The 27,468-nt window shown below is 46.6% G+C and overlaps 7 non-coding genes across 7 annotated transcripts; all 7 read right to left on the reverse strand.

The window, feature by feature from the left end:
* Positions 1–2,621: 2,621 nt before the first annotated feature.
* Positions 2,622–2,694, reverse strand: Trnak-cuu (transfer RNA lysine (anticodon CUU)). The gene has a single exon. It is a non-coding gene; the product is annotated as a tRNA-Lys (tRNA).
* Positions 2,695–16,202: 13,508 nt separating this feature from the next.
* On the reverse strand, positions 16,203–16,275 carry Trnak-cuu (transfer RNA lysine (anticodon CUU)). Its single transcript has one exon. It is a non-coding gene; the product is annotated as a tRNA-Lys (tRNA).
* A 1,431-nt stretch (positions 16,276–17,706) lies between these two features.
* Positions 17,707–17,779, reverse strand: Trnak-cuu (transfer RNA lysine (anticodon CUU)). The gene has a single exon. It is a non-coding gene; the product is annotated as a tRNA-Lys (tRNA).
* A 2,655-nt stretch (positions 17,780–20,434) lies between these two features.
* Trnak-cuu (transfer RNA lysine (anticodon CUU)) lies at positions 20,435–20,507 on the reverse strand. The gene has a single exon. It is a non-coding gene; the product is annotated as a tRNA-Lys (tRNA).
* A 1,431-nt stretch (positions 20,508–21,938) lies between these two features.
* Trnak-cuu (transfer RNA lysine (anticodon CUU)) lies at positions 21,939–22,011 on the reverse strand. Its single transcript has one exon. It is a non-coding gene; the product is annotated as a tRNA-Lys (tRNA).
* A 2,655-nt stretch (positions 22,012–24,666) lies between these two features.
* Positions 24,667–24,739, reverse strand: Trnak-cuu (transfer RNA lysine (anticodon CUU)). The gene has a single exon. It is a non-coding gene; the product is annotated as a tRNA-Lys (tRNA).
* A 1,431-nt stretch (positions 24,740–26,170) lies between these two features.
* Trnak-cuu (transfer RNA lysine (anticodon CUU)) lies at positions 26,171–26,242 on the reverse strand. The gene has a single exon. It is a non-coding gene; the product is annotated as a tRNA-Lys (tRNA).
* Positions 26,243–27,468: the final 1,226 nt, after the last annotated feature.

Raw genomic sequence — 27,468 nt, forward strand, 5'->3', positions numbered from 1 at the left:
GATCGGAAAAAATTGTGGGCCAAACTTCGGAATGGAGGACTTGAGTCTTCATACACGCCGATACATAGATTCTGTCCAGCCGGCTTGCAGAGTGGTTCGTGACATGGGTGAACCCAGGTGCCGCTCCGTGCGTATGCTCCCATGTGTCAATGAGGTTCATTTCTTGGACGATACGTTCTAGTTCTCCAGATTTGTTAAAATTAGGCGTCTGGTCTTTTGGACTTAAGACACAATTGAAGTCACCCGCAAAAATTATACGATCGTAGGTTCCCCTAAAAAGTGTGACTATGGCGCTTGTGAAGAACTCAGCCCTAGCACGCCTATTGCTACTGCCGGACGGGGCGTAAACATTGATTATGCGTGTCCGATGGAAAGTGACAGCGATCCCTCTATGATCAGGCAGTTTTTCTGCGTCGGTCGCTACAATCCCTCCTTTTAACAGAATCGCTGTCCCTAAATCTATGATCAGGCAGTTTTTCTGCGTCGGTCGCTACAATCCCTTCTTTTAACAGAATCGCTGTCCCTAAATTCGCACCGCTCCCGGAATTGGAGAGAGTAGTATAACCAGTTATTCGGTCAAGTTCAATCGCAGCGACTTCTTGAAGTAACAGAATATCGATATCCGCTGCGTATACAAAATCTTGTAAATTACGGAGCCGCCAGTACGACTGTATCTTATTGATGTTTAACGTGGCAATTTTATAGGCCTGGGGCTCGTTCACGGGAGAAGGCACATACTATTAATTAGACAGTCTTAGAAGGATGGCTAACGAAACTGAGGCCAAGCGCGTCAGTCGGAGTTCCTGTAGTTCCCGGTACGGTTGGTGTATGCTGCTCTGTGGGGGGTGCCGAAGATTCCGTCTCAATGGTCCGCATGACAGCCGCATCATTGCTCGCATCCAAGACTTCCATTTCCTGTGCCCAATTCCCAGTGAGAGTGGCCTCTGACAAAAGCGATCCTGCGTTTCCTTGAGCGTGGGCATCCGGCAAAACGACTCTACTCGAGGTATCACTATCTTCCACCCGTCGTGGATTCACAGGGGGAGACACCACAGGATCAATGTCCATTCGACCAGACGCAGGGAGACCAACTTCAGAGGGTTCAGAAGTGTTCTGACTCATTTGGCTGCTTATTCGTTTCGCTTTTTCGTGGAGCTGTGGGGCGAGCTGATTGGCTCCTTGATGTGCAAGTCTCCGCTTCTTTTTGGAAGGCTTCCTGTTAGGGTTCGCGGTATCATCAACATCCGAAGTGGACCGTTGACTCTGGGGTTGATCCGCCGGGAACACAGCGTCTGCTTCATCCTCAGTACCAGTGGCATCAACCACTGGGGAGCCATCCGTCGTTACCTCCATCTCTGAGTGTGGTAGCGGCGGTGCCGGGTCAGCACTCGGTTCTTTGACGTTATCGGAAAAACATCATTCAAACGAGCGGCATCTACAGGCGGGGTCGCGGGTGGAAGACCAGAAGCCGCGGCAACGTATGTCAGTGGCAGTGCCGTCGTCACAGGGGGGCTAGCGGCTTCACCGACATGTATCTGCGTCACGCGTCTTTGTATACATTCAGAGCGCAAGTGGACGGACGCACCACAGTCGGCACACGTTTTTGGCTGCCCATCATATATGACAATTCCGCGATGTCCACCTACGTAAATATATGAAGGTATGTGCTTCTGTAGATCGATCTTAACCTGCCTGACGCCGTTAAGCACCGGAAATTTGTGGGCTTTGGACCTACGCTCCGCAAAATTGTTAATGACCCTCCTGTAAGGTGTTAATGCAGAATTTATTTGCGCGGCTGATATTTCAAACGGGAGTTCGAAAATACGTGCCGTTCGGATGCCCAGTCCAGCATGCGTAATGCTGACGTCACTGACGGTACCATCTCTATGTTTAAACTTCAGTACACCTCCACTGGACTCCACAATTCTATCACACATTTCAGAGGACGTTAATTTCACATAAACAACACTAGTCACGATAGAGAAATTTATCCCTACAAAGTCATCAAAAGTAATCTTAGCTGTTTCCTCTAACCATGCTTCAACTTGAAACGAATTTGGTTTCGAAAAGTTCCTATCAAAGGTAAACTTCAAGGTATCTTTCCTGTTAGTCGGATTCATAATTCCATATCAGATCTTACAGAACGGAACGAATACTAATAAGCAGACGCTGTAAGCACGCGACTCACCGCCTGACGTAAACACTTCCTGCCACAGCTCGCTGGCCCTGGAGGTCCGCTCACCACCGCTGCCGCAGGCAGACTGACCACAGAGCTAAAGAGTCGCGGCCTAGTGGTACTTATGCGTACTTCGTCCTTACGGTCGTCTGGATCATCAGACTTCAGCTGACAACACTTCAGATTACCAACTAATATTTGCAGCAATGGCGACCCATTACTGCTTGGCTACACATCTGACACGTAACCGATGTGCTCTCCAAACAACAACACTTGCATTTCAGAACATGTCTTTCACACATGTCTACAAAATCACCTTCACCTTCAAATACAGTTTCCTTGCGACTGATAGAGACGTAGGCAAAGTTTAAAGTTGCTATTTCCATTACATCACGTTAATCAGAAAAACGGTAATTTACATCTGCAGCGGAACAAAATTCCGTTCCGCCCAGCGTGGAGCTCGAACCCACGACCGTGAAATTAAGAGTCTCATGCTCTACTGACTGAGCTAGCTGCGCTGCTTCGGTAAATACTTGCCGGGTAGCACGTCACACAGTACTCGTTTGGGTTGGGTGGTCCCATACAGAATCTCTCCATGCTGCCTAATGTTTTCCTAACGCCACACTCGTCACGTACTTCACTTTTATTTCATAATCGTTTCTGAGAGGTAAAGGAATTGCATGACAACCTGCAGAGCTAGTGGCGTCAAAATTAACACTCGTACTTGATGTGACTCAAAAGGCGAACGAGTTACTCTCCGACGTTGTTATAGATGTGCAAGTGCCAGTGAAAACTCGCGGTGACGGCACTCTGCCGACCATTTCGCTAGTTATCACCGGTCTTGTTGTGTGTGTTTCAAGCTCAAGAGCATCTCCAAGCAGAAAATGGTCAACAGCAACATTCAGACGGTTTCGTACTGCTCAATTGCTACATTAAAACGATATGTTTCTTTTTCAGAACTGATAAAACACGAGCGTGACAGCATTCGAACCTGTAATCTTCAGATCCGAAGTCCGACGCCTTATTCATTTGGCCACACACAGTCACTGACGACCAAGTGCAAACTTTGTTATGACTCATCTCGAAATGCTCACACCCCTGATGATACGTGTTTTCGTTCTACACAGCCGCTGCCCCTTGCTATTTCCCACCCATTCGTTACATTCAACCTCTTACGTGACCGACCAAATATAGACTGGGAAACAAGACCACACACTTTGTGCATACGGAATCGAAGGCAGGGCGTCCCTCGCCGCATTTGCTACGATGGCCATATCCTACTTCTGCAGAAGCGGCGACGACGACGACGGCGAGAGGCTCTGACATATGTAAGATATACATCTATAAAATGTAATTCAGACTGCCCCGTCCCAACTTATGCTGTACCGCTTTGGCAAAGGCTTTATCTGCGCCAATCGCCTTAATCACATCTGAGAGTAATTCTTAATAAAAGGCATGTCGCTAATTGTTCGTCATCACAGATACTGTTTGCTATACGGCCACGACGCGCAACTGATTTCCAAAATTCGATTTCCTCCTTTGAGGATGGAATTCACGACCCTTGGGTTACTAGATCAGTGCTCTACCACTGAGCTAAAGAGGCGCGGCCTAGCGGTGCTTTTGCGTACTTCGTCCTTACGGTCGTCTGGATCATCAGACTTCAGCTGACAACACTTCATATTACCGACTAATATTTGCAGCTATGGCGACCCATTACTGCTTGGTTACACATCTGACACGTAACCGATGTGTTCTCCAAACAACAACACTTACATTTCAGAACATGTCGTTCACACATGTCTACAAAATCACCTTTACCTTCAAATACAGTTTCCTTGCCACTGATAGAGACGTAGGCAAAGTTTAAAGTTGCTATTTCCATTACATCACGTTAATCAGAAAAACGGTAATTTACATCTGCAGCGGAACAAAATTCCGTTCCGCCCAGCGTGGGGCTCGAACCCACGACCCTGAGATTAAGAGTCTCATGCTCTACCGACTTTTTTTTATTTTTTTTTTTGCTTTTTTATTTTTTTCCTTGTTGTTTCATTTTATTTTTCCTTTCTTTTTTTTTTTTTGTATTACTTGATATGCCATTGGTTAAAATTTAGGGGTGACACTCAGATTCAGGTCTGCGGAAACAAAGCGAGCAGGGGTCGAAACCCGAGGCCTGGCCACGATGACTCCACCGTCCTGTTTCCGAATGGCACCTGCACTACGGCGTCGTACTTTCCCCTACTGTCTCGGTTCTTGGTCTCACGTTTGTTTTTCTTGTTCGTCCTAAATATCCACGAAAACTTCAGTCCAGGTTTAGAAAACTATTTTACAGTAAGGTGGCAAATCCAGAAACAGTATATAGGAAATCGGCCAGCACAAGCGACCTTAGCCAACACCCTCCCTTTCAAATGTCAGGCTAAGCATATTTGCAAAATCTTCACGGAGTACTGGCATGCGCAATCGGTTCCAGTAAGCAGTAAGAATGTACTGTCGAATTTTAGGTGTTCATCCTCTTCATGACAAGTAATAACAAAATGTACGAAGTGTCCAAGCAACCACATAACGGTATTGAGCTTCGTTCGCGGATAAAAGGAAGAATCAGGCCGTACGATGATGTCAATGGTACAAGCGGTTTCGGCAGTCCTAGTGACAAAAGCCAGTTGTTTCCTGAGCCAAATCCAATTAGCAAGGTGCCCACTGCAGGTGAATCGATGCTCAAGTGTGTCCAGGAGACCACACCGAGTGTAGTTGTCCGTGTCAGGAAGACCAATACGGTGCAGTCGTACGTTGGTGGGGACCAAACCATTAACTACCCTACACCACGTGGACGCCACAGCCATAGTGTGGATCGGCAGACTAACATTCTTCCAGACGTTCTTCCAGGACACTGATGGAGACGCCAGTTCGATTGGATTGGGACCGGCCAGCCCCTCCCAACGGGCAATCAAGCTCTTGGTCGTTGGCACCGGTCGTCGCAAGAAGACGTCACCGAGGTAACTAACCGCAATATAAAATTCCCGAACGTGTTTCAACTTAAAATTGAGGCGACCGACGTCGACAGGTGGAGCAAGGCTCTTCGGACGCACAACAGTAAAAAGTCTGGATGTAATTGAAGTCACTTCTTGCGTAACAATTAGAGTCGTACGGCGGACGTACAAGGCAGATGCCTTGCGAGTAATGTCAGTGAGGCCCAAGCCTCCGGAGATACGCGGTTTCGTCATAACCTCGTAACGCAACTTGAATAGATGACCCTTCCATATAAACCTGCTAGACAATTGGCGCAACCGTTTCGCCACCATAATGGGAAGGGGGAACAGCTGAGCAACATAATAGGCTTTACATAACACGTATGTGTCTAAAATTCTGATTTTTTGCAAAACGGTAGCAGAGCGCTGCTCATGGACCATCAGAGCCCCCTGTATCTTCTCGGTGACAGATTTCCAATTAAGAGCTGCCATTTTTATAGGACACCGATCAATGGTAATCCCCAATGACGTATGGCGATCGACAAAAGTGGCCCAAGGAACATCAGCATCGCGAAACCCTCGAATATCAAGGAACTTACACTTACCCTGATTAAGACGCGCTCCAGAGACACAACAGTATGCATCGACTGCCCCTTTCAAGAATGTGATATCATCACGTTGACGGAGGAGAACAATGACATCGTCCGCGTACGCCTTGACAGTGAGCTTCCCACCAGAGAGGGTCATACCCTGAAGCTTGAAAGCAAGAGTCCGAAGCAGCGGTTCCAGGGACAATATGAATAGCGACATAGAGAGCGGACTACCCTGAGGTACCCCTCGGCGGATAGCAAAGGGCGGCGTCAGCTGCCCATTGACTGACACCCGAGCAGTTATTCCCCTATACAAATTACCAAGAACACCACGTGATGAAGCGTTAAAACCTATTGTATCTAAAACATGATCTAAAAACACATGACTGACGTGATCAAAAGTCTTATAAAAATCGAGTAAAAGAAAAGGCACAATGAACGTTTGTAACCGCCGCAACCGAGACAACATCCCGATATTCGGCTACTGGGGTCAGAATAGATCTACCAGGAAAACAACATTGATGTGCATCAATCACACCACGAAGCAGTGAAGACAATCGACTATTGAGTGCTCTAGCAGCTGTCTTGTAATCAAAGTTCAGCAATGTGAGCGGACGAAGATTGGCAGTAGATAAACGACCAGTGGACTTCGGAATTAAAACAATTTTCCCTACCTTAAAATCGGCAGGCACATCCATCCCCCTGACAAACTCATTTAAAATCTGCGTAAAAGTGCCACCCAAAAGAGGCCAAAAACGGAGATAAAATTCTTTTGGCAGGCCGTCTGGACCCGGCGATTTACCGGACGGAGAGTGAGCAATAAAATCAAAAACATCATCTACCTGCAACTCCCAGAGAAAGTCGCCGTTCGCGTCAGGCGTGATCGTCGCAGGAAGATCCTCAAGGACATCATCAGAAAGTGACGCACCACAATCATCGGCAGGACAGAGACTAGCGTAATACTGATGAAGAGCACGAGTCATATCCTCCTGTGCAATAAGCTGTCGTCCACCATCCACCATAAGAGAAGAGATGAAGGAGCGACGACGTCGAGTCTGATGCCGCAGCAGGTGGTACAAAGAAGTCAGTTCACCTTCAACAAGAGAGTGAGGTTTCGACTTTACTCGCAGACCATCCAACTGTCGTCGTTTGAGGGTCAAGAGCTTGGCTTTAATACGACGAACATCATGGATCCGCAGAGGAGAAGGACCCGCCGCGTCATACAGTTCACGCAGGACAGAGTAGTAAAATTCATACGTGTTCTTAAAATCACGCGCCCTTGCGGCACAGTAAAAAATCAAAGTCTGACGAATCTTGGGCTTGGCAAACGCAGTCCACCAAACGAGCAAGGAGGGGTAACGCGGGACGGAGCGAAGACATCGCTCCCACACGGCACTTACAACTTCATCAATGGCACTGTCGGCAAGGTGGGAAACATTTAACATCCACTGGGAACGATAAAGTTTTGCTGGTTGGTGACTAAGATTTACAGTTGCAGTAAAAGCACAATGGTCAGAAAAACTAGTAGGAATAACATCGACAGAAAGAATGTTATCACATAAAAAATCAGAGAAGTAGAATCTGTCGAGTCTACTGCATGAGGACGCGGTAAAATACGTAAATTTCACCAGGGTTGGATATTTGTGTTCCCAAACATCACGCAGGTGCATCGTACGAAACAAGTCATGTAAATCTCGGCAATAATTAAAATTGGGGGCTGGTCTTCAGGGCGTAAAACACAATTAAAATCGCCTCCGAGCAGGAGACTCCGAGGACTCTTCCGCAAAAGATAAATAAGCTCTTCCTTATAAAAGCGCGATCGAGCCACAGTGCGACCCGAACCAGAGGGGGCATACAAAACAACTAGGTGGAGATCAAAAAGACGACAACCAATCCCACGGCCAGAGTCAAGGAATTCAATGTCAGTAATAGGAATACCTTCTCGAAAGAAAAGAGCAGTTCCTGTTGAATTCTCCGGTGCGACATTAAAAACAGTTAGAAATCCAGGTAGAGAGAGATCAGAAAACAATACTTCCAGCAAAAATACTACGTCCACACAGGAGTCGTAAAGAAACTGCCGCAAAGAGGCAATGCGAACGTCGGACTCAATACGGTTAACATTTAAGGTAAGAAAGGTGTATGCTTGAACCATGGAGAGAAAAGCTAGGAAAGAATCACCTACACCGACGCATCAACATCACAGTCCATAGCAGGGGAGACGGAGGCATCCGAGGGAGGGGGACTGCTACCCCCTTCCGCTGATCCCTTACGTTTCGGTTTTTTACGAACAGCATTGACGTTCGGCTGAACGCGCAACTTGCGTCGGCTGACGGGCAAGGAAGCGGCAGCCGCCGATGACGTAGGAGGATCACGTTCTGTATCTGACAACACCCGCGCCGGTCCACAGTCAGGGTCCGGGGTCGCGGGGGGGAAACATCCGACGAAACGGACTGGTCTACACCAGTATTAGCTTCCGGCAAACATGGACTACACGGAGGCGAAACGTGAGCAGGAAGCTCAGAAACTGCTAAGTTGGAAGGAAGCGGAGCAGCTCCGCTGGCAGAGGTGTGGGGCAGCGAAGCAGGAAGTTGTTGCGACTCAACTTGTTGTGACAACGAAGTCGGTTCGGAAGGCGGCGCCAACAGGTCCGACCGACGAGCCGACTCGAGAGAAGCCGCGTCGGAAGCCGGAGGGGCGTCAGCAGCCGCTACCGTAACAGCTACTTCAGGGGAACAGGGAGCATCTACACTACTCTGTGGCTCGGAGGATGTCGGTCTCTCGGATTGGGGCATCTCGGGGAGATCCTCATCCGTACTATTTCCATCTTGTGCGCGACGCCGTTTATTATTCAAAAGCGGCACACCCACCTGAGGAACCGACGGAACAACATCAGATTTGGCACGTAAAGGAGGAAATTCTGTGTGAGGGGCGTGCACAACCTGCGGCTGGGCGCTACTACCACTGGACTGTTCGACACCAAGAGCAGAACCACCTGCAACGAGGTCAGCGACCGTTAACTTGCGACGCTGTTCGAGAGAATTTATTAACACAAAAACCCTCCGCGGACAGTTGGTACGCACGTGGCCACTCTCATTACACAAAAAACAGGTGCCAACCTGACCACTATATGTTACATGGACACGATATCCACCGATCTGCAGGTGCGAGGGAATATTCTGCTTCACGTGCATTTCGACGGAACGAATGCCACTGTAACACTGCAGGCGATGTTGGCTGGACCAGCGTTCAAGGCGAATACTCTTAACATCACCATACTTGAGTAAACCTTCCTTAAGATACACATTATCCACCTCCGGCGGAAGGTTGTAAACACGAACACTGGTGTACGTAATGGAAGCATTTGAAAGCAGTACGGTACTGACAGAATCATCCCGATGCCGAAAGAGAACCTGATGACCAAATTTGGAAATAATTTTATCAACCTGAAGGGGGTCCATAAATTTAACAAAGAAAACATAGAGTTCTGTATCAAAATATGCAGTGTGCACCTGATCCGAATTAATGCCAAAGGTATCTACTAACCAATCATGAATCTCAAGGGAACTAGGTTGCACATGGCGGGTGGACTTGTCGGAAGCAAAACTAACTGTAGCCTGACGAGGAATAACCTGAGAAGACATTTTCAAAAACTACGCGGTCTAAACCGCTACACAAAAAACACTGAAATACACACAGAAAGTAACACAAGGAACGAAACAACGACGGAGAAAAACTTACAGAAGGTACAACACTACACGAAACAAACGATATCCGACTATACGTAACGCTACGGCGGAGCGGAAGACTAGGCACGTACACCCTGCACGGCGTCTGAAGCGGAACTTCCGACTGAGCTACCCGGGCTGCTTCGGTGAATACTTGACGGGTAGCACGTCACACAGTACTCGTTTGGGTTGGGTGGTCCCATATAGAATCTCTCCATGCTGCCTAATGTTTTCCTAACGTCACACTCGTCACGTACTTCACTTTTATTTCATAATCATTTCTGAGAGGTAAAGGAATTGCATGACAACCTGCAGAGCTAGTGGCGTCAAAAATAACACTCATACTTGATGTGACTCAAAAGGCGAACGAGTTACTTTCCGACGTTGTTTTAGATGTGCAAGTGCCAGTGAATACTCGCGGTGACGGCACTCTGCCGACCATTTCGCTAGTTAACACCGGTCTTGTTGTGTGTGTTTCAAGCTCAAGAGCATCTCCAAGCAGAAAATGGTCAACAGCAAAATTCAGACGGTTTCGTACTGCTCAATTGCTACATTAAAACGGTATGTTTCTTTTTCAGAAGTGATAAAACACGAGCGTGACAGCATTCGAACCAGTAATCTTCAGATCCGAATTCCGACGCCTTATGATACTTATATGTGAACACGGGACTTATGAAGCGTTGTCTATCTAAAGAATTATTTTGCCTTCCTGCCAAGATTGTACCTAAGAACTAGCGAGAATGTCTTCCCTGTCATGAAGTTAGCTCAGTATGCCCCTATACCGGTTCCATTAATGATTCAGGCGCAGGAGCGATCAATAGAAATTGAAACTTAACTAACTCCCTGCTTTTCGAAAACAATAGTAAGCATATTCGCAAAGTCCCTCTTAAGGTGTGGGAAAGACTTTTGCGTCCAGTACTCATGAAGCATGTAACCAGTAAACGAAATAAAATCGGTAATACCATGATCATCAACCACTGCAAAAATGTAACGGCCTAGAAGCCACATAACGGTGTTGTTCTTGGTCCGGGGATAAAAAACCGTGTCCGGCCAGGAGAGAATATCAGTCTTAAATGCCGATTCTGAGCTCCTGGTGAGTAAAGCCAATTGTCGGCGCAGCCAGTGCCACATGCGATGACGGTCAGCGCAGGTAATTCGGTGTTAGGGTGTATCAACACAACCACGCGTTTGACAAAGCGGAGAGACACATAAACCTATACGATGAAGGCGTTCGTTCGTAGGAATCAGCTGATTAACTACCTTATACCATAGGGACGCAACAGCTGTTGAATGAACGGGTAAGCTAATATTCGTCCATATGTTACGCCAATTAAAACTGGGATAATGCAAAACAATCGGGTTGGAAGAAGAAGACCGGTGCCATTTGTCAAGCAGGGTTAGCGTAGTAATAACAGGACGACGTTGTAAGTGGAGGTCTAGGTAACTAATCTCAATGTAGAAGTCCCGAACATGCCGTAGCTTCGCATTTAGAGGCCCAACGTTAATGGGCGGTGGCAACCTTTCTGGACGAACGACATGGAATAATTGCGAAGTAACAGTCGGGGACTCAGATAATAAAAGATGGAGGGTTCGCTTAACATAAAGGGCAGCAGCCTTGAGACGGACATCGGTGAACGACAAGCCGCCCTCAAGACGCGGCTTCGTAAGAACATCACAACGTAATTTAAAAATATGCCCCCGCCAATTATATCTGTTAATAAGCTGGACCATTTTTGCACCCTGCATTCGGGGAAGCGGAAACAGCTGAGCAACGTAATATACTTTACATAAAACATAAGTGTCTAATACACGCTTTTTTTGCAGTAGCGGTATCGAACGCCATGAGTGTTCTAATAAAACACCTTGCAGCTTGGAAATGGCCACTTGCCAATTTTTTGCAGCCATCCGAAGAGGACAACGTTCAAGATAGATACCTAAATGAGTATAGTGTTCAACAGCTGTAACCCACGTAGCAACCACACGTTCAAAGCCCCGCAAATTCAGGAGCTTGCTTTTACGGGGATTGATACGAGAACCTGAGGCCGCAGAAAATTTATCGAGTTTCATTTTCAACTGCGGCACTTCTGCGGTGGAACGAAGCAAAACAACCAAATCATCAGCATAAGCCGTTGCCGTCTGGTTAACCCCAGAGATCGTAAGACCACGAAGTGTCGAGTTGAGACGTGTGAGGAGTGGTTGAAGGGAGAGAGCATAAAGGGTCATGGATAAAGGACTACCTTGCGGGAAGCCACGTTGATTATCAATGACCTTTGTTAGCTGGCCATTAATGTCAATCTTAGCAGAAATGCCAGTCGTCATATTCTTAAGTACCAGCAGCGCCTGTTCATTAAAACCGAGCCGGTGCAGCAGAAGCTCTAAAAACGAATGGGACACACGATCAAAGGCCTTACTAAAATCAACAAATAAAAGCGCACAGGAAATATTGGTGACAGCGACAATCGACACGACATCACGATACCCCGCCAGAGACGTCAATATGGAGCGCCCTGGAAAGCAGCTTTGACAAGGAGGTATCACAGGTGTAAGCAAGAGGGATAGACGTGCATTAACAGCCCTAGCGGCCGTCTTATAGTCAAAATTTAAAAGGGTTAAAGGACGAAAGTCACTAGCTGTCTTCAAACCAGCAGATTTTGGTATCAGGACAATCGTACCTCTCTTGAAATTGGCTGGAATTGTGCCACCATTCAAGATTTCATTCACAATATCCGTAAAAACAGGCCCTATAATAGGCCAAAACTAACAAAAAACTCCTTAGGTAGGCCATCAGGACCAGGAGAATTGTGAGATGCTGAACAAGCAATGAAAGCTGAAATTTCGTCTGCAGTAAAAGGAGCTAAAAATTTCGGATTATGGTCCTCTGTTAAAACTGGTGTGATAGCAGTTAAAATCTCGTCAACATCAATCGGATCAGAATCAGCCGCAGTATATAACGTCTCATAGTAGCAGGTAAGTTCATGGGTTATTTGATTCTGTAAGGTAAGCCGGCGACCATCAGCTGCCATAAGGCCGTCAATCAATACACGTCGACGGTTCTTGTGGTGACGAAACAGATGGTACATAGAAGTCATTTCATGTGCCAACGTGGACGGTGGTTTAGATTTAATCTTCAATCCTTCCATCTGAAGCCGCTTAATACTAAGAAGCTTGGCCTTAATTTTCCGAATCTCAGAAAGGTGGGCACATGTCATTGTAGAATTATCATAAAGTTCGCGAAGCACCGAATAGTAATACTCAAAAGTCAGTTTCAGATCTCGCGCTCTATTATAACTGTAGGACATTAAAGTGCAACGTAGTTTTGGCTTCACACAGTGGATCCACCAATGAAACTTAGACGGATAGTATCGCAGAGAACGTAAACAAATGTCCCACGCCGTCTGTATTAGAGGTTCGATGTCAGGGTCATCGAGCAAGGAGACATTTAATTTCCACAGCGGTCTATAAAGTTTAAGAGGTTGACGCTCCAAATTAATTATAACAGCTAGGGCACAATGATCCGTAAAACTGGCTGGAATAACATCTACATCTAAAACAGAAACACTAAGGGGATCAGAAATATACAATCGGTCAAGTCGACTACTTGAGGTGGCAGTAAAAAATGTAAATTTAACTAAAGTGGGGTGTTTAACCTCCCACGCATCGCGTAGTCGTAATTGACGTACAAGAGAACGTAGCTCGAAACAATAATTAAAATGAGGGGATTGGTCTTTAGCTTGTAACACACAATTAAAATCGCCCCCCAATATCAAGGTCGCCGGATTTTTTCGTAGAAGGTAAATCAGATCCTCTTTATAAAAACGAGACCTTTCCTGCCGCTTGCTAGAACCAGAGGGGGCGTAAATGTTAACCAAGGTCGTGTCAAATAACCGACAACCAATGCCCCGTCCCGAGTCTAAAAGCTCAATTTCGGTAACGGGGATACCGTCACGAATTAGGAAAGCAGTACCTGCAGAAAACTCAGGTGCAAAATTTATAATAGTACGAAAACCAGGAACAAACAGGTGTGCAACGGAGACTTCCTGCAGGAAAACAATATCAGCTGCAGAGTCATAAATAAACTGCTGCAGAGACGCTAACTTCAGAGCAGATTGAATGCCATTTATATTTAAGGTAATAAACGTGTACGCCTGCAACATCAACCAAAAAATGAGAAATGAACCCAAATTACACCACACTAGAAGCAACTACATCCATATCATCAACATCAGACATGTCAGAGGGTGATTGTCCAGAATCAACGGAATCAGAGTCGTCTTTCGCATGCTTATGTTTCTTCCGCACCGCGTGGAGATTGGAGGGCACTTTCTCCCGACGACGTATCTGATGCACACCAGATTCAAGAGCAGGCGGAGCGGGGGGTCGAGATCAGGCACGTCAACCAAAGCGTCCGAAGGATTAGCAGGGCGAGAGGAATCAGAAGGAGGAGCCATCAAGGGAAAACTGCATCAGGAACATCGGCACCGGTTTCAGAATGTGTAGGTATTGGAAGTGTAGGAGGTGGTAAGATAGGTTTGGAGTCTGCTAATGCGGAGCGCGCAGTTCTAGGAGCGGTTTTCCGACAAACAGCCGTCTCCACCGAAGTGTCGTCAACATGTTGTGATGCCTGTGGCGGTGGGGATGTCAACAACACCTCGACCGAATGTTGTGGCTCTTGCGCCGACGGCCTGGCAGCAAGTTTGACGTCATCAGGCAAAGCAGGAGGCACAGCGGGAACAGAATCCGAAACAGGCATGGGAGATTCTGGAATTCTCTCATCAGATTCGCAAACCGGCAGCGAAACAGCAACTTCGTCACCAGTGCTACCGGTATCACTAGCACGACGGCGTTTGTTGTTGGTAACAGACGGAATCGGTATAGGAGCAGCCGATACGTCTGGGCGAGTGGGTAGCAGAGGAAAACCTGCATCAGGGGAGGGTGACACCTGTTGTGAAGAAGCTACTGCAGGAGGCAGATAGGAAACAGTGGAGGAAGCTGCTGGCACAAGATCGGCAACCGTTAATTTGCGGCGCTGTGCTAGGCCATTTTTAAGCACAAATACCCGCTTAGGGCAATTAGCTCGAACATGACCATGTTCATTACATAGGAAACATGTACCAAGCTGTCCCTCATATGTAAGATGTACACGATAACCGCATACAACCAGATGGGACGGTATATTAGACTTAATATGCATTTCAACTGATCTGACACCATTATAACATTGCAGCTTATGTTGTGCAGACCAACGTTCATTTCGAATTGACTGAACAGTACCATAACCAAGCAAAGCTTCCTTAAGATAGCTGTTGTCAACTTCAGGAGGTGAATAGTAAACCCGAACTGTGGTATACGTAATTTCAGCATTTGAGACAGTAACACTGCTAACAGAACCATCCCTATGACGGAACGACACTTGCTCACCATGTTTAAGTAATAACTTATCCAGCAAAACCGGGTTCAACAATTTCACAAAAAAGCAGTGTAATTCTGTATCAAAATACGCCGTACGTACCTGGTCCGATGTAATGCCAATCGTGTCCACAATCCATTCCTGAATTTCCAACGATGTCGGTTGGACATTCCTGGTAGCCTTGTTAAACTGAAAACTGAGAGTACACTTCCGCGGAAACAACCGGGAAGCCATACCACTTAATTAATGCTGCAAAAGCCGCAATACAACGCAAGACACAAAACAAACACTCAGGCAAAGAAACAACGAAAAACAGAAGACAAAGAAACCTCACACACAGAAGGTAAATATTAACAACCCGAGGGTAACGGCGGATCGAATACACAGCACGTCCGATCGCTGTCGCGTCTCAAGCGGAACCTATCCATTAGGCCACACGGTCACTGACGACCAGGTGCAACTGGTATATGACTCATCTCGAAACGCTCACACCCCTGATAATTTGTGTTTTCGTTCTACACAGCCGCTGCCCTTGCTCTTTCCCACCCATTCGTTACATTCAACCTCTTACGTGACCGACCAAATATAGACTGGGAAACATGACCACACACTTTGTGCATACGGAATCGAAGGCAGGGCGTGCCTCGCCGCATTTGCCACGATGGCCATTTGCTACTTCTGCAGAAGCGGCGGCGGCGACGACGACGACCGCGAGAGGCTCTGACATATGTGAGAAATACATCTATAAAATGTAATTCAGACTGCCTCGTCCCACCTTATGCTGTCCGCTTTGGCAAAGGCTTTAACTGCGCCATTCGCCTTAATCACATCTGAGAGTAATTCTTAATAAAAGGCATGTCACTAATTGTTCGTCATCACAGATACTGTTTGCTATACGGCCACGACGTGCAACTGATTTCCAAAATTCGACTTCTTCCTTTGAGGATGGAACTCACGACCCTTGGTTTATTAGTCCAGTGCTCTACCACTGAGCTCAAGTTGCGTGGCCTAGCCGTACTTTTGCGTACTTCGTCCTTACGGTCGTCTGGATCATCAGACTTCAGCTGACAACACTTCATATTACCGACTAATATTTGCAGCTATGGCGACCCATTACTGCTTGGCTACACATCTGACACGTAACCGATGTCCTCTCCAAACAACAACACTTGCATTTCAGAACATGTCTTTCACACATGTCTCCAAAATCACCTTCACCTTCAAATACAGTTTCCTTGCGACTGACAGAGACGTAGGCAAAGTTTAAAGTTGCTATTTCCATTACATCACGTTAATCAGAAAAACGGTAATTTACATCTGCAGCGGAACAAAATTCCGTTCCGCCCAATGTGGGGCTCGAACCCACGACCCTGAGGTTAAGAGTCTCATGCTCTACCGACTGAGCTAGCCGGGCTGCTTCGGTTAATACTTGCCGCGCAGCACGTCACAAAGTACTCGTTTGGGTTGGGTGGTCCCATACAGAATCTCTCCATGCTGCCTAATATTTTCCTAACGTCACACTCGTCACGTACTTCACTTTTATTTCATAATCATTTCTGAGAGGTAAAGGAATTGCATGACAACCTGCAGAGCTAGTGGCGTCAAAATTAACACTCATACTTGATGTGACTCAAAAGGCGAACGAGTTACTTTCCGACGTTGTTTTAGATGTGCAAGTGCGAGTGGAAACTCGCGGTGACGGCACTCTGCCGACCATTTCGCTAGTTAACACCGGTCTTGTAGTGTGTGTTTCAAGCTCAAGAGCATCTCCAAGCAGAAAATGGTCAACAGCAACATTCAGACGGTTTCGTACTGCTCAAATGCTACATTAAAACGGTATGTTTATTTTTCAGAACTGATAAAACACGAGCGTGACAGCATTCGAACCTGTAATCTTCAGATCCTAAGTCCAACGCCTTATCCATTAGGCAACAAAGTAACTGACGACCAAATGCAACTTGTATATGACTCATCTCGAAACGCTCACACCCCTGATAATTTGTGTTTTCGTTCTACACAGCCGCTGCCCTTGCTCTTTCCCACCCATTCGTTACATTCAACCTCTTACGTGACCGACCAAATATAGACTGGGAAACAAGACCACACACTTTGTGCATACGGAATCGAAGGCAGGGCGTGCCTCGCCGCATTTGCCACGATGGCCATTTGTTACTTCTGCAGAAGCGGCGGCGGCGACGACGACGACGACGACCGCGAGAGGCTCTGACATATGTGAGAAATACATCTATAAAATGTAATTCAGACTGCCTCGTCCCACCTTATGCTGTACCGCTTTGGCAAAGGCTTTATCTGCGCCATTAGCCTTAATCACATCTGAGAGTAATGCTTAATAAAATGCATGTCGCTAATTGTTCGTCATCACAGATACTGTTAGCTATATGGCCACGACGCGCAACTGATTTCCAAAATTCGACTTCTTCCTTTGAGGATGGAACTCACGACCCTTGGTTTACTAGTCCAGTGCTCTACCACTGAGCTAAATGGGCGCGGCCTAGCGGTACTTTTGCGTACTTCGTCCTTACGGTACTCTGGATCACCAGACTTCAGCTGACAACACTTCATATTACCGACTAATATTTGCAGCTATGGCGACCCACTTCTGCTTGGCTACACATCTGACACGTAACCGATGTCCTCTCCAAACAACAACACTTGCATTTCAGAACATGTCTTTCACACATGTCTACAAAATCACCTTCACCTTCAAATACAGTTTCCTTGCGACTGACAGAGACGTAGGCAAAGTTTAAAGTTGCTATTTCCATTACATTATGTTAATCAGAAAAACGGTAATTTACATCTGCAGCGGAACAAAATTCCGTTTCGCCCAGCGTGGGGCTCGAACCCACGACCCTGAGATTAAGAGTCTCATGCTCTACCGACTGAGCTAGCCGGGCTGCTTCGGTGAATACTTGCCGGGCAGCACGTCACACAGTACTCGTTTGGGTTGGGTGGTCCCATACAGAATCTCTCCATGCTGCCTAATGTTTTCCTAACGTCACACTCGTCACGTACTTCACTTTTATTTCATAATCATTTCTGAGAGGTAAAGGAATTGCATGACAACCTGCAGAGATAGTGGGATCAAAATTAACACTCATACTTGATGTGACTCAAAAGGCGAACGAGTTACTTTCTGACGTTGTTTTAGATGTGCAAGTGCCAGTGGAAACTCGCGGTGACGACACTCTGCCGACCATTTCGCTAGTTAACACCGGTCTTGTAGTGTGTGTTTCAAGCTCAAGAGCATCTCCAAGCAGAAAATGGTCAACAGCAACATTCAGACAGTTTCGTACTGCTCAAATGCTACATTAAAACGGTATGTTTCTTTTTCAGAACTGATAAAACACGAGCGTGACAGCATTCGAACCTGTAATCTTCAGATCCGAAATCCGACGCCTTATCCATTAGGCCACACAGTCACTGACAACCAAGTGCAACTTGTATATGACTCATCTCGAATGTTGTGGCTCTTGCGCCGACGGCCTGGCAGCAAGTTCGACGTCATCAGGCAAAGCAGGAGGCACAGCGGGAACAGAATCCGAAACAGGCATGGGAGATTCTGGAATTCTCTCATCAGATTCGCAAACCGGCAGCGAAACAGCAACTTCGTCACCAGTGCTACCGGTATCACTAGCACGACGGCGTTTGTTGTTGGTAACAGACGGAATCGGTATAGGAGCAGCCGATACGTCTGGGCGAGTGGGTAGCAGAGGAAAACCTGCATCAGGGGAGGGTGACACCTGTTGTGAAGAAGCTACTGCAGGAGGCAGATAGGAAACAGTGGAGGAAGCTGCTGGCACAAGATCGGCAACCGTTAATTTGCGGCGCTGTGCTAGGCCATTTTTAAGCACAAATACCCGCTTAGGGCAATTAGCTCGAACATGACCATGTTCATTACATAGGAAACATGTACCAAGCTGTCCCTCATATGTAAGATGTACACGATAACCGCATACAACCAGATGGGACGGTATATTAGACTTAATATGCATTTCAACTGATCTGACACCATTATAACATTGCAGCTTATGTTGTGCAGACCAACGTTCATTTCGAATTGACTGAACAGTACCATAACCAAGCAAAGCTTCCTTAAGATAGCTGTTGTCAACTTCAGGAGGTGAATAGTAAACCCGAACTGTGGTATACGTAATTTCAGCATTTGAGACAGTAACACTGCTAACAGAACCATCCCTATGACGGAACGACACTTGCTCACCATGTTTAAGTAATAACTTATCCAGCAAAACCGGGTTCAACAATTTCACAAAAAAGCAGTGTAATTCTGTATCAAAATACGCCGTACGTACCTGGTCCGATGTAATGCCAATCGTGTCCACAATCCATTCCTGAATTTCCAACGATGTCGGTTGGACATTCCTGGTAGCCTTGTTAAACTGAAAACTGAGAGTACACTTCCGCGGAAACAACCGGGAAGCCATACCACTTAATTAATGCTGCAAAAGCCGCAATACAACGCAAGACACAAAAGAAACACTCAGGCAAAGAAACAACGAAAAACAGAAGACAAAGAAACCTCACACACAGAAGGTAAATATTAACAACCCGAGGGTAACGGCGGATCGAATACACAGCACGTCCGATCGCTGTCGCGTCTCAAGCGGAACCTATCCATTAGGCCACACGGTCACTGACGACCAGGTGCAACTGGTATATGACTCATCTCGAAACGCTCACACCCCTGATAATTTGTGTTTTCGTTCTACACAGCCGCTGCCCTTGCTCTTTCCCACCCATTCGTTACATTCAACCTCTTACGTGACCGACCAAATATAGACTGGGAAACATGACCACACACTTTGTGCATACGGAATCGAAGGCAGGGCGTGCCTCGCCGCATTTGCCACGATGGCCATTTGCTACTTCTGCAGAAGCGGCGGCGGCGACGACGACGACCGCGAGAGGCTCTGACATATGTGAGAAATACATCTATAAAATGTAATTCAGACTGCCTCGTCCCACCTTATGCTGTCCGCTTTGGCAAAGGCTTTAACTGCGCCATTCGCCTTAATCACATCTGAGAGTAATTCTTAATAAAAGGCATGTCACTAATTGTTCGTCATCACAGATACTGTTTGCTATACGGCCACGACGTGCAACTGATTTCCAAAATTCGACTTCTTCCTTTGAGGATGGAACTCACGACCCTTGGTTTATTAGTCCAGTGCTCTACCACTGAGCTCAAGTTGCGTGGCCTAGCCGTACTTTTGCGTACTTCGTCCTTACGGTCGTCTGGATCATCAGACTTCAGCTGACAACACTTCATATTACCGACTAATATTTGCAGCTATGGCGACCCATTACTGCTTGGCTACACATCTGACACGTAACCGATGTCCTCTCCAAACAACAACACTTGCATTTCAGAACATGTCTTTCACACATGTCTCCAAAATCACCTTCACCTTCAAATACAGTTTCCTTGCGACTGACAGAGACGTAGGCAAAGTTTAAAGTTGCTATTTCCATTACATCACGTTAATCAGAAAAACGGTAATTTACATCTGCAGCGGAACAAAATTCCGTTCCGCCCAATGTGGGGCTCGAACCCACGACCCTGAGGTTAAGAGTCTCATGCTCTACCGACTGAGCTAGCCGGGCTGCTTCGGTTAATACTTGCCGCGCAGCACGTCACAAAATACTCGTTTGGGTTGGGTGGTCCCATACAGAATCTCTCCATGCTGCCTAATATTTTCCTAACGTCACACTCGTCACGTACTTCACTTTTATTTCATAATCATTTCTGAGAGGTAAAGGAATTGCATGAGAACCTGCAGAGCTAGTGGCGTCAAAATTAACACTCATACTTGATGTGACTCAAAAGGCGAACGAGTTACTTTCCGACGTTGTTTTAGATGTGCAAGTGCCAGTGGAAACTCGCGGTGACGGCACTCTGCCGACCATTTCGCTAGTTAACACCGGTCTTGTAGTGTGTGTTTCAAGCTCAAGAGCATCTCCAAGCAGAAAATGGTCAACAGCAACATTCAGACGGTTTCGTACTGCTCAAATGCTACATTAAAACGGTATGTTTATTTTTCAGAACTGATAAAACACGAGCGTGACAGCATTCGAACCTGTAATCTTCAGATCCTAAGTCCAACGCCTTATCCATTAGGCAACAAAGTAACTGACGACCAAATGCAACTTGTATATGACTCATCTCGAAACGCTCACACCCCTGATAATTTGTGTTTTCGTTCTACACAGCCGCTGCCCTTGCTCTTTCCCACCCATTCGTTACATTGAACCTCTTACGTGACCGACCAAATATAGACTGGGAAACAAGACCACACACTTTGTGCATACGGAATCGAAGGCAGGGCGTGCCTCGCCGCATTTGCCACGATGGCCATTTGTTACTTCTGCAGAAGCGGCGGCGGCGACGACGACGACGACGACCGCGAGAGGCTCTGACATATGTGAGAAATACATCTATAAAATGTAATTCAGACTGCCTCGTCCCACCTTATGCTGTACCGCTTTGGCAAAGGCTTTATCTGCGCCATTAGCCTTAATCACATCTGAGAGTAATGCTTAATAAAATGCATGTCGCTAATTGTTCGTCATCACAGATACTGTTAGCTATATGGCCACGACGCGCAACTGATTTCCAAAATTCGACTTCTTCCTTTGAGGATGGAACTCACGACCCTTGGTTTACTAGTCCAGTGCTCTACCACTGAGCTAAATGGGCGCGGCCTAGCGGTACTTTTGCGTACTTCGTCCTTACGGTACTCTGGATCACCAGACTTCAACTGACAACACTTCATATTACCGACTAATATTTGCAGCTATGGCGACCCACTTCTGCTTGGCTACACATCTGACACGTAACCGATGTCCTCTCCAAACAACAACACTTGCATTTCAGAACATGTCTTTCACACATGTCTACAAAATCACCTTCACCTTCAAATACAGTTTCCTTGCGACTGACAGAGACGTAGGCAAAGTTTAAAGTTGCTATTTCCATTACATTATGTTAATCAGAAAAACGGTAATTTACATCTGCAGCGGAACAAAATTCCGTTTCGCCCAGCGTGGGGCTCGAACCCACGACCCTGAGATTAAGAGTCTCATGCTCTACCGACTGAGCTAGCCGGGCTGCTTCGGTGAATACTTGCCGGGCAGCACGTCACACAGTACTCGTTTGGGTTGGGTGGTCCCATACAGAATCTCTCCATGCTGCCTAATGTTTTCCTAACGTCACACTCGTCACGTACTTCACTTTTATTTCATAATCATTTCTGAGAGGTAAAGGAATTGCATGACAACCTGCAGAGATAGTGGGATCAAAATTAACACTCATACTTGATGTGACTCAAAAGGCGAACGAGTTACTTTCTGACGTTGTTTTAGATGTGCAAGTGCCAGTGGAAACTCGCGGTGACGACACTCTGCCGACCATTTCGCTAGTTAACACCGGTCTTGTAGTGTGTGTTTCAAGCTCAAGAGCATCTCCAAGCAGAAAATGGTCAACAGCAACATTCAGACAGTTTCGTACTGCTCAAATGCTACATTAAAACGGTATGTTTCTTTTTCAGAACTGATAAAACACGAGCGTGACAGCATTCGAACCTGTAATCTTCAGATCCGAAATCCGACGCCTTATCCATTAGGCCACACAGTCACTGACAACCAAGTGCAACTTGTATATGACTCATCTCGAATGTTGTGGCTCTTGCGCCGACGGCCTGGCAGCAAGTTCGACGTCATCAGGCAAAGCAGGAGGCACAGCGGGAACAGAATCCGAAACAGGCATGGGAGATTCTGGAATTCTCTCATCAGATTCGCAAACCGGCAGCGAAACAGCAACTTCGTCACCAGTGCTACCGGTATCACTAGCACGACGGCGTTTGTTGTTGGTAACAGACGGAATCGGTATAGGAGCAGCCGATACGTCTGGGCGAGTGGGTAGCAGAGGAAAACCTGCATCAGGGGAGGGTGATACCTGTTGTGAAGAAGCTACTGCAGGAGGCAGATAGGAAACAGTGGAGGAAGCTGCTGGCACAAGATCGGCAACCGTTAATTTGCGGCGCTGTGCTAGGCCATTTTTAAGCACAAATACCCGCTTAGGGCAATTAGCTCGAACATGACCATGTTCATTACATAGGAAACATGTACCAAGCTGTCCCTCATATGTAAGATGTACACGATAACCGCATACAACCAGATGGGACGGTATATTAGACTTAATATGCATTTCAACTGATCTGACACCATTATAACATTGCAGCTTATGTTGTGCAGACCAACGTTCATTTCGAATTGACTGAACAGTACCATAACCAAGCAAAGCTTCCTTAAGATAGCTGTTGTCAACTTCAGGAGGTGAATAGTAAACCCGAACTGTGGTATACGTAATTTCAGCATTTGAGACAGTAACACTGCTAACAGAACCATCCCTATGACGGAACGACACTTGCTCACCATGTTTAAGTAATAACTTATCCAGCAAAACCGGGTTCAACAATTTCACAAAAAAGCAGTGTAATTCTGTATCAAAATACGCCGTACGTACCTGGTCCGATGTAATGCCAATCGTGTCCACAATCCATTCCTGAATTTCCAACGATGTCGGTTGGACATTCCTGGTAGCCTTGTTAAACTGAAAACTGAGAGTACACTTCCGCGGAAACAACCGGGAAGCCATACCACTTAATTAATGCTGCAAAAGCCGCAATACAACGCAAGACACAAAAGAAACACTCAGGCAAAGAAACAACGAAAAACAGAAGACAAAGAAACCTCACACACAGAAGGTAAATATTAACAACCCGAGGGTAACGGCGGATCGAATACACAGCACGTCCGATCGCTGTCGCGTCTCAAGCGGAACCTATCCATTAGGCCACACGGTCACTGACGACCAGGTGCAACTGGTATATGACTCATCTCGAAACGCTCACACCCCTGATAATTTGTGTTTTCGTTCTACACAGCCGCTGCCCTTGCTCTTTCCCACCCATTCGTTACATTCAACCTCTTACGTGACCGACCAAATATAGACTGGGAAACATGACCACACACTTTGTGCATACGGAATCGAAGGCAGGGCGTGCCTCGCCGCATTTGCCACGATGGCCATTTGCTACTTCTGCAGAAGCGGCGGCGGCGACGACGACGACCGCGAGAGGCTCTGACATATGTGAGAAATACATCTATAAAATGTAATTCAGACTGCCTCGTCCCACCTTATGCTGTCCGCTTTGGCAAAGGCTTTAACTGCGCCATTCGCCTTAATCACATCTGAGAGTAATTCTTAATAAAAGGCATGTCACTAATTGTTCGTCATCACAGATACTGTTTGCTATACGGCCACGACGTGCAACTGATTTCCAAAATTCGACTTCTTCCTTTGAGGATGGAACTCACGACCCTTGGTTTATTAGTCCAGTGCTCTACCACTGAGCTCAAGTTGCGTGGCCTAGCCGTACTTTTGCGTACTTCGTCCTTACGGTCGTCTGGATCATCAGACTTCAGCTGACAACACTTCATATTACCGACTAATATTTGCAGCTATGGCGACCCATTACTGCTTGGCTACACATCTGACACGTAACCGATGTCCTCTCCAAACAACAACACTTGCATTTCAGAACATGTCTTTCACACATGTCTCCAAAATCACCTTCACCTTCAAATACAGTTTCCTTGCGACTGACAGAGACGTAGGCAAAGTTTAAAGTTGCTATTTCCATTACATCACGTTAATCAGAAAAACGGTAATTTACATCTGCAGCGGAACAAAATTCCGTTCCGCCCAATGTGGGGCTCGAACCCACGACCCTGAGGTTAAGAGTCTCATGCTCTACCGACTGAGCTAGCCGGGCTGCTTCGGTTAATACTTGCCGCGCAGCACGTCACAAAATACTCGTTTGGGTTGGGTGGTCCCATACAGAATCTCTCCATGCTGCCTAATATTTTCCTAACGTCACACTCGTCACGTACTTCACTTTTATTTCATAATCATTTCTGAGAGGTAAAGGAATTGCATGACAACCTGCAGAGCTAGTGGCGTCAAAATTAACACTCATACTTGATGTGACTCAAAAGGCGAACGAGTTACTTTCCGACGTTGTTTTAGATGTGCAAGTGCCAGTGGAAACTCGCGGTGACGGCACTCTGCCGACCATTTCGCTAGTTAACACCGGTCTTGTAGTGTGTGTTTCAAGCTCAAGAGCATCTCCAAGCAGAAAATGGTCAACAGCAACATTCAGACGGTTTCGTACTGCTCAAATGCTACATTAAAACGGTATGTTTATTTTTCAGAACTGATAAAACACGAGCGTGACAGCATTCGAACCTGTAATCTTCAGATCCTAAGTCCAACGCCTTATCCATTAGGCAACAAAGTAACTGACGACCAAATGCAACTTGTATATGACTCATCTCGAAACGCTCACACCCCTGATAATTTGTGTTTTCGTTCTACACAGCCGCTGCCCTTGCTCTTTCCCACCCATTCGTTACATTCAACCTCTTACGTGACCGACCAAATATAGACTGGGAAACAAGACCACACACTTTGTGCATACGGAATCGAAGGCAGGGCGTGCCTCGCCGCATTTGCCACGATGGCCATTTGTTACTTCTGCAGAAGCGGCGGCGGCGACGACGACGACGACGACCGCGAGAGGCTCTGACATATGTGAGAAATACATCTATAAAATGTAATTCAGACTGCCTTGTCCCACCTTATGCTGTACCGCTTTGGCAAAGGCTTTATCTGCGCCATTCGCCTTAATCACATCTGAGAGTGATTCTTAATAAATGGCATGTCGCTAATTGTTCGTCATCACAGATACTGTTAGCTATACGGCCACGACGCGCAACTGATTTCCAAAATTCGACTTCTTCCTTTGAGGATGGAACTCACGACCCTTGGTTTACTAGTCCAGTGCTCTACCACTGAGCAAAAGGGGCGCGGCATAGCGGTACTTTTGCGTACTTCGTCCTTACGGTCGTGTGGATCATCAGACTTCAACTGACAACACTTCATATTACCGACTAATATTTGCAGCTATGGCGACCCATTACTGCTTGGCTACACATCTGACATGTAACCGATGTCCTCTCCAAACAACAACACTTGCATATCAGAACATGTCTTTCACACATGTCTACAAAATCACCTTCACCTTCAAATACAGTTTCCTTGCGACTGACAGAGACGTAGGCAAAGTTTAAAGTTGCTATTTCCATTACATCACGTTAATCAGAAAAACGGTAATTTACATCTGCAGCGGAACAAAATTTCGTTCCGCCCAGCGTGGGGCCGAACCCACGACCCTGAGATTAAGAGTCTCATGCTCTACCGACTGAGCTAGCCCGGCTGCTTCGGTGAATACTTGCCGGGCAGCACGTCACACAGTACTCGTTTGGGTTGGGTGGTCCCATACAGAATCTCTCCATGCTGCCTAATGTTTTCCTAACGTCACACTCGTCACGTACTTCACTTTTATTTCATAATCATTTCTGAGAGGTAAAGGAATTGCATGACAACCTGCAGAGCTAGTGGCGTCAAAATTAACACTCATACTTGATGTGACTCAAAAGGCGAACGAGTTACTTTCCGACGTTGTTTTAGATGTGCAAGTGCCAGTGGAAACTCGCGGTGACGGCACTCTGCCGACCATTTCGCTAGTTAACACCGGTCTTGTAGTGTGTGTTTCAAGCTCAAGAGCATCTCCAAGCAGAAAATGGTCAACAGCAACATTCAGACGGTTTCGTACTGCTCAAATGCTACATTAAAACGGTATGTTTCTTTTTCAGAACTGATAAAACACGAGCGTGACAGCATTCGAACCTGTAATCTTCAGATCCGAAGTCCGACGCCTTATCCATTAGGCCGCACAGTCACTGACAACCAAGTGCAACTTGTATATGACTCATCTCGAAACGCTCACACCCCTGATAATTTGTGTTTTCGTTCTACACAGCCGCTGCCCTTGCTCTTTCCCACCCATTCGTTACATTCAACCTCTTACGTGACCGACCAAATATAGACTGGGAAACAAGACCACATACTTTGTGCATACGGAATCGAAGGCAGGGCGTGCCTCGCCGCATTTGCCACGATGGCCATTTGCTACTTCTGCAGAAGCGGCGGCGGCGGCGACGACGACGACGACGACGACGACCGCGAGAGGCTCTGACATATGTGAGAAATACATCTATAAAATGTAATTCAGACTACCTTGTCCCACCTTATGCTGTACCGCTTTGGCAAAGGCTTTATCTGCGCCATTCGCCTTAATCACATCTGAGAGTGATTCTTAATAAATGGCATGTCGCTAATTGTTCGTCATCACAGATACTGTTAGCTATACGGCCACGACGCGCAACTGATTTCCAAAATTCGACTTCTTCCTTTGAGGATGGAACTCACGACCCTTGGTTTACTAGTCCAGTGCTCTACCACTGAGCAAAAGGGGCGCGGCATAGCGGTACTTTTGCGTACTTCGTCCTTACGGTCGTGTGGATCATCAGACTTCAGCTGACAACACTTCATATTACCGACTAATATTTGCAGCTATGGCGACCCATTACTGCTTGGCTA

Source organism: Schistocerca gregaria, chromosome 8, assembly GCF_023897955.1.
Source record: "Schistocerca gregaria isolate iqSchGreg1 chromosome 8, iqSchGreg1.2, whole genome shotgun sequence".
NCBI lineage: Eukaryota > Metazoa > Arthropoda > Insecta > Orthoptera > Acrididae > Schistocerca > Schistocerca gregaria.